The sequence below is a fragment of the Procambarus clarkii genome, chromosome 7 (genome assembly GCF_040958095.1).
Source record: "Procambarus clarkii isolate CNS0578487 chromosome 7, FALCON_Pclarkii_2.0, whole genome shotgun sequence".
Lineage (NCBI taxonomy): Eukaryota > Metazoa > Arthropoda > Malacostraca > Decapoda > Cambaridae > Procambarus > Procambarus clarkii.
The window spans coordinates 42,411,209-42,420,100 of record NC_091156.1 but is presented as its reverse complement, the minus strand read 5'-3'; positions in this window follow the sequence as shown (position 1 = coordinate 42,420,100).

Genomic DNA, 8,892 nt, shown 5'->3' with positions numbered 1-8,892 from the left:
GCCATAATTTCTTCTTTCAAGCTCATCAGTAATTCGGTAGTATTCACATTAGTGGAACCTCGCCAACCAAGTCAAGATAATCGTTGGGGAGTAACCCCGGAATACTACCAGAGAGCTGCTAAGTACATAAATTTCAGGCTGAAAAAACGAGTGAGATTGGATGCCACTTATATCCAATTTACAGCCAGACCTTATAGACAAAACCTGACCAGAGATGGGGTACACTTGTCAGGTGAGTCTAGGTTGCATGTGGTTGACAAGTTAATCTACACCATCAACCATCACAAACGGCTGTGGCTAGCAAGCCAAACTTAACTGTACATAATTGTTTCACCTGTGTGTGCAAGTGCACTCTTATAAAAACAAAAAAACAAAAAATACAGCACAATTATATTCACCTTACTGCACCACAATAATCTTTACCAATTTTATTAGGTAGAATTTAGGCTGAGATTGTGCTGAATTTGGTACAAGCCCAGACTAAATAAATTTATAGTTCTAAGTTAGGAATTATCACGACTAGACTTAAGCTAGTCAGTAGTGTATGTATTATACTATTTGTGCTGACCCTATCCAGGGTGGGATTAAACTTTGAGACAACTCTGATTGGAATGTCTCCATAATATTTCTCTTGTATTTATTAATTTGTGTATCTATTTTGTGTATTGCTGGATAATCCCCATTAACTCTGATGGTGATATAGAAGAGCTAACCGGACGAGAACTAATGGTGAAGTTCAGACAGTGCACAAAATATCTAGCTACTTGTTGTTAGGTAGGTACATTTAACCTCAAGTGAGGTAAAGTATAAATTAGCCACCTTAAATTAGGCTACATTTAATGTTACTTGTCCACTAATGAACAAGTAAAATGGGAAAATGTTGTAAGTGGAGTGCCTCAAGGCTCTGTCCTGGGACCTCTGTTGTTTATAATATATATAAATGATTTAGATTCAGGTTTGAGTAGCAACATTTGCAAATTTGCCGATGATACGAAAATCGGTAGGGAAATTAATTCGGAGGAGGACTCACTATCACTTCAAGTTGATCTAGATAGGGTTTTGAAATGGTCAAAGGATTGGCAGATGCAGTTTAATGCTGATAAATGTAAAGTTCTGAGGTTAGGTAATGATGATAGAGTTACAAGATACGAGCTAGATGGTGTTGTGATTGCGAAGTCGGATTGCGAAAGGGATCTGGGAGTTATGATTAGTAAGAATTTAAAACAAAAGGATCAATGCATAAATGTTCGTAATAAGGCAAATCGGACACTTGGATTTATTAATCGCAGCGTTAGTAACAAGACACCTGGTGTGGTTCTCAAGCTATATCTTGCTCTAGTTAGGCCCCATTTAGATTATGCAGTTCAGTTTTGGTCGCCATATTATAGAATGGATATAAATTCACTTGAACGTGTCCAGCGTAGGATGACTAAGTTAATTCCCCAAATTAGAAATCTTTCATATGAAGAAAGATTAACAAAGCTTAAGTTGCATTCACTGGAAAGGCGAAGAATTAGGGGCGACATGATAGAGGTTTACAAGTGGGTGAATGGACATAACAAAGGGGATATTAATAGGGTATTAAAAGTATCAACACAGGACAGAACACGAAAAAATGGGTATAAATTGGATAAAGTTTAGATTTAGGAAAGACTTGGGTAAATACTGGTTCAGTAACAGGGTTGTAGATTTGTGGAACCAATTGCCGCGTAACGTGGTGGAGGTGGGGTCCCTCGATTGTTTCAAGCGCGGGTTGGACAAGTATATGAGTGGGATTGGGTGGTTATAGAATAGGAGCTGCCTCGTATGGGCCAATAGGCCTTCTGCAGTTACCTTTGTTCTTATGTTCTTATGTTCTAAGTACCCAAGCTTCATTAGTAATACATATACTAATCCCATGAAGTTTGGACCCAAGCCCAACATGGCTACTCCTGAGCAATTAAGGAGAACCTACATTGGCCTTAAAGGTCATTTGACCAGATTAATTAACAAGGCTGAGGGCTTATCTAAAGATACTCCCATTGACTCTTATCACTTAGAGACATCAGTTAGAGTGGCTGATCTGAAATTTGATCAAGTCAAATCTACCAGTCAGTCTTATATTGCTCTACTAAATACTGTAGAAACCGATCCTGATGAAGTAAGTCAAATTGTAGACGGTATCTCCCAGTACGAAGAGGAGACTCAAGATATAATTTACAGGCTATCTAAATTAGCAAAACAATCTGGATCCAATACCAGTAACACAGGGTCTCAATTCAATAACCAACTACCAGAGGTTCGTTTACCTACCTTAGACTTACCTACATTTTCAGGATTAGATACAGAAAATTGGGACAATTTTTGGACTTCATTTGAAGTTCACATCCATAAGAAACCGTCTCTAGACAAGGTTTCTAAATTTTCATACCTACTTAGTCTTCTCAAAGGAGAGGCTAAAAAGGTCATACATAACCTCACTCTTGATGAGAGTAATTATGAGGAAGCTATAAAACTCTTGAAGTTGAACCATTGCAACAAAGAGTTAAGTATAGCTACCCTCTATTATCAATTGCTAGATCTGAATGCACCAAATAGTAGACCAGAGTCACTTCAAAGCTTCAGACTAGAAGTAGAGTCTCTAGTAAAGGCCTTAGGTACTAAAGTTAATATACCTGCTTCAGAATGGTCTATCAAGTTACTATTGCAGAGGAAATTACCTCGAAATGTCTTGACAGAGCTCTGCTCACATTATAATACCGAGTTTCTCACTCTTGACCAAATATTCGAGGGATTGAGAATAACGGTTAACAGGTTGAAGACTCATGATTAAATTAAACCTGAGTCTAAACCCACTAATACTGACACTTCAGTCAAACCTAAACAGGGTTTGAATAAGTCTAATAAATATAAATCCAAAACTACTCCATCCACTGGGAAAAGGAGTGGAAATGTAGGTACATATTCGGTGTCTCCTTCTGAGATAACCAATGACTTGTCTACTAAAGAGACCAAGTCTATTAACCAGAGAAGGTGTCTGTTCTGCAATCAAGGACATGCCACCTACCAATGCTCTGTTTATCCTACTTATAATGTTAGGGTTAAAAGGTTGCAAGAAATACACAAGTGCACCAGGTGCATGGGCTCTCATGATCCCAAAAAATGTGTAGTGCAGCTACGTTCCTGCAATAGATGCAACCAAGGTGTACACCACTACGCCTTATGTAGAAAATCTTCTACACCAACCATGACCACTGGGGAGAATTCCGCGAATTCTACCGCAGTGCAATATTGCAAAGTGCATCAAGAAGTAAATGTACTTGCTACTGAGTCAGGCAATAATACCACTCTGCCTACAGCTCAACTTAGACTAATAAACCGAAGATCTAGAATTAACACTAGAGGTCTTTTTGACCAAGGTTCACAGAAAACCTTCATTACACAACAATTGGTAGATGAGTTAAATTTAAAACCTGCCAAAAGTGTGAGGTTAAATATTTCTGGTTTCTTGTCGAATAGTGGACCTCGTGACTACAAAGTAGTTAAGGTATTAGTGAGACTTGGATCTTCCACTAGTCCAATACAAGCGGTAGTAGTAGATAAACTTCCTACAGACCTACAGGTCACAGGGTTAGCTCGCACTGCGAGACATCTTAGACGAAACCGCATGAGGCTAGCAGATTATAAAATAAATTCTGACTGCCTCACTGATGTTGGAATACTTATAGGCGCGGATTATTATTATAAATTTATAACTGGATGCACTAGACAACACGGAATGAATTTGTTGTCGTCTGCAGGAGGCAAATTGCTTACGGGACCGGTGCTTTTCAGATAAAATCCAGCGTCCACAAACCAACAATCTAATAACATAATAGTGGCGTGACTAGGCTTGGAATAGTCACCCCTACGTTTCAGAGAAATATCTGAGGATATTGATTCTGACCCACCAATGCATCGTTTGTGGGATTTAGACACTTTAGGTATTATCCCTGAACAGCCAAGTCCTGATGATACGTGGACTTACCAGGAATACCTGGATACAGTTGTTTATGAAAATAAACAATACTGGGTAAGACTCCCATGGAAGTTGGATCATCCACAACTTCCAGTAAATTATTTTATGGCAGCCTCACAATTGCAGTCTCAATTAACACGACTACAGAAGCAGCCAGACAAACTGAACATGTATCATCAACTCATCCAACAACAACTTAACAGTAAATTTATTGAAGTTGTTGATAACGATGACCGAAAAATAGGTCATTATTTACCTCATCACGCTGTGGTGGAAGACTCATTGACAACACCTATTCGTATTGTCTTTAACTGTAGTGCTAAAGTAAAGCCAAGCAGTGTGTCTTTAAATGAATGTCTCCAAACGGGACCTAGCCTAACCCAAAGGCTACATGATGTGCTGTTACGATTTCGCACTGGTATTTTCGCCTATACTGCTGATATCAGCAAAGCTTTCCTCCGAGTAGGTTTGCAGGAGGAAGATCGTAACTACACAAAATTCCTCTGGATTAAGGATCCACTGGATCCTAACAGTGAAGTCATCACATCGTTTTGCCTCAGTATTATTTGGAGCTACGTCCTCACCGTTTCTTTTGCAAGCAACATTAGACACACATTTGAGGAAATCAAACAGCCCCTATAAGGCAGACATTACCGACAACTTGTATGTCGACAATTTCCAGGGAACCACTAATGATCAAACTGATCTGGTAGAAATCTACCATGAGGCTAACCGTGAACTATTAGGAGCCAATATGCCACTACAATCATGGGCCTCAAATAATGAATTACTCAACCAGGTAATCGAGAAAGAATTTCCAGGTTATTAGGTACCCAATCAATTAAAGGTTCTAGGTGTGGAATGGAACACCAGTACTGACGAGATGAATGTCAAGTCAGTACAAACTGATAACTCAACCCTTACCATGAGAACACTGCTCTCGTTTGTCAGTCAACCATTTGACCCTTTAGGCCTACTTAGTCCTATATTAATAAGGGGCAAACTCCTAATGCAGGAGTGCTGGCAGACATATGAGATGGGATGATCCGTTACCAAGTGAGTTACAAGCTAAATGGCAGATACTCTCAACGGATTTTAATCAGTTAGGTGTTTTGAAATTTCCTCGTAATGCTTCAGGACCGAACTTACCCACCAATTTGCACGTTTTCTGCGATGCCTCTGGCAAAGCATATGGCGCAGTAGCTTACTTAGTTAATAGTGGACAATCAATTTTGCTCACATCTAAAGCAAGAGTTGCTCCCATTAAGAAGAGATCTTTACCTCAAATGGAGTTGACTGCATTGCTGGTGGGAGTAAGATTGGCTCATTGCCTGACAAAGACACTCAATAATATCCACTTTGGTGAGATTGTAGTGTGGTCAGACAACGAGGCAGTCTTACAATGGGTAAGAAACAACAACAACAAGACTCCCTACGTCAATAATCGTGTCAGGGAGATTCATGAGTTATCTGTTGGATATAAATTCAGACATGTTCCTACTAAGGACAATCCTGCAGATTATTTATCTCGAGGATTAACTCTAAAACAACTTATCAAGTCTTCGCTGTGGTTCAATGGACCTTCATGGCTTGTTGGTGGTCAGTGGCCCAAACAAAAGCCACAAGTCATAGTGACCAATATCACCACTCCCATGAAAGAACCAGAACCTCAACGAATATTAGCCATTGATCCTCACAATTATTCTACCTTAAGCAAGCTATTACGAGTGACTGCACATGTGTTTGATTTTCTTGCTAAGATAGGAATTCGACATAAGTTTCCCAATCCTATCCTCTACTGGATCAAACGTGCACAACAAGAGACATATGGAAGCGAATATGAAAATCTTCCAGATAAATTAACTAAGTCTCTAGGTATCTGGTATGATGCCAACACTCATAATATACTAAGATGTGGAGGACGTTTGCTTCATGCAAAAATTGATTTGGACACAAAGAATCCAATTCTTCTACCTCGTCACCACGTCATCACTAAACTTCTTGTTTTACATCACCATCAATATGGTACTTTACATGGTGGAGTGTTAGATACTCTCACCGACCTTAGACAAAAGTACTGGCTTCCTCAAGGTCGGACCTTAGACAAAAGTACTGGCTTCCTCAAGGTCGTCACACAGTTAAGTCAATTATTAAATCTTGTGTAATCTGTAAAAGATACGATGCTAGAGTATGTCCTTACCCAGGACCTCCACCACTCCCTGAAGAAAGAGTGGTTCATCTTCGTCCCTTTGAAACCACTGGTGTTGATTACACAGGAGCCTTACTTCTCACTGGCAACCCAGATAATATACCAGTGAAAGCATACATTTGTCTCTTTACGTGTGCTACAACCAGAGGCGTACATTTAGAAGTCACTTCAGACATGAGTGCTGAAGCCTTCCGCAGATTTGCTGCTCGCAGATCTTGTCCCAAATTAATGATATCGGACAATGGTTCCAATTTTGTGGCAGGAGAAGCTTGCTTGCGAGAAGTCTGGATCCATCCAGAAGTACAGTCGGTCCAACAGAGACGACAATGTCACTGGAAATTCATAGCACCGAGAGCCCCTTGGCACGGTGGGTTCTATGAGCGAATGGTAGGCACAGTCAAGAAGTGTCTAAGGAAAACTTTACACAGACAAAAGGTCAGTTACTCCGAACTCCAAACTATTGTTGTGGAAATCGAGGCGCGAGTCAATAACCTACCTGTCTGATGATTTCACCCAGAGAGAACCTCTGAGTCCCTCACACTTGATCCATGGAGGTCTACTGAGCCGAAGAGGACCCCATAGACCCGTCACATGTGACCAGAGGTGACTTGGTGGAAAGCTACCAGCATCTCTCCAGAGTTATTAACAGGTAGAATGAGGTGTGGACTCGAGAGTACCTCACAGCTCTACGAGAGTACCACTACAGAGCTTCGAGTCCTTACAATAAAGTGCAATTAAAACCAGGGGACCTAGTATTAGTCGACTGTGATGGACCAAGGTCAGAGTGGCCCATAGGCAAAATTGTTGCCATTCATCCAGATCATCAAGGTGTCCTGAGAGTAGTTAGAGTTTTATGCCGAGGCAACACTACTCTAAAAACTTTAGAGAAGCTGGTTCCTCTTGAATTGGCTGAGCGAGAGCATCAGCCAGGTCCAGCTTCCCCAGTAATTTCCGAGGACAGTAATTCTGATCCTCAGAGCAACCGCCCCACTAGAGCTGCTGCTCAACAATGTAGGCGGAATCTGCAAGCCTATCACAACTCTGAACAAGAGTAATTCCTTTTACACCCAATTTAGATGACTATGATGATACTGCGGTGTGATGTCAAGTAACAAACCATTACAAGTCACTATGACCCAGGACATTCCCATCACAGTAGATTCTGTTGTTTAAATTGTGTGATTAAAATCTTTAATTATTGTGTAGGCTATAAATAACATGTTTCATTTGACATGAAATTAGCAAGACTTAAGTTTCTTGTATGTCCTTGACAAATACGGGACATTCGTTATGTGTGTACTAACATACTAATGTACTAATATTAATACCAACTTCAGGATAGGTGTCAGTACTCCACATTACACTACGACCCTAGAATCCTCCCCCCGGAGTTATGTTGGAAATTTCCAACACTAAATACAACACTGTATTCTCATTAATTATTACTAATTCTACTAATCATTGTAGTGATAAAATTAACCCAACGTAGAGTTCACATGTACTAATAATTACATCTGTACAATAAGGCTAGAATTCTTACGTCACCCGACGCCAGTATTGCGTCAGATTCCATTGTAATAAACACATTTATATCCAATGTGTCTGAGAATTGAATTTGATATAAACAACGGTGTTCTGTGTGATAATTAATTACAGATAAACTGATCTCCAACTAAAGCCAAATAGAGCGTTTATAGTTATAGCTGTTATCTAGTAATAAAATTAACGTCACGCGTGAATGCCCTGGAGAGACTTTAATTCTTCTCCAATGTTCGTTTACTATCATAAAACGGGCAAATAATAATATTTAACTCCTCCAAATAATAAACCCGTCCTAACCCGAGCATTTCAAGCACAACTGCGAGAAATGATAATATCCATAATAAATAATTTGGGTAACAAACGGGGGACGGAAGAGACGCCAGTCCACGTGTAGAAACGTTCACGAGCAGACGTGTTCACGTTGCGAAGCGCTCACCAAGGATCAAGTACCTTGATCCTTATTTGATGCATCATATAGGGGGGTGGGTTTATAGCTGGGTAGCTTGTCGTGACGCCGTGCGACAATAAAAAACTACAGGTCATTATTTTCTCCTGTTTTTTTTAATCTCGTTTTCTTGAATATAGATTTCCAGTAGTTTAATTTGTTACTACTGAAACCAATTTGATTTACAGCGTGTGTGAAGAATTCTCCGAGCTGTCATTTCCCATGTTAATCAACTCCCAGTGTTCCATGACGAGTCCAGGGGAATCAGAAGATGAGTCGTAACTAACTTCTGGGGAATCGTCATTAAGCTGAGATTCCTTTTGTATTCCTTCATTATTATCTGTACTCCTTTACATGCAGAACTCTGTTCATTAGATTAACATGTGTTTATTATACTTATTATTTCATGTTCGTAGTCTATGTTCCTTTTGAAGATAAAGATAGTGACTCTATAAATATTCATAGGATTAGATTATTATACATTGGACTGGTGAACGAACCACACTAGTTCCTGGACGTATAGAGTTCCAGTAATATCCCCCCAATGTAGGTGTTTGAGGCTTTGATTCATTTAATTATACAGCCCATTAATTATTTCAGTGATCATATTCTCTAGTATTTTATCCATAGTTACTGGTTCATCTAGGAATATTCTAATGATCATGTTTCTTAGTTTCCCTCTTTACTATAAAAGCGGGT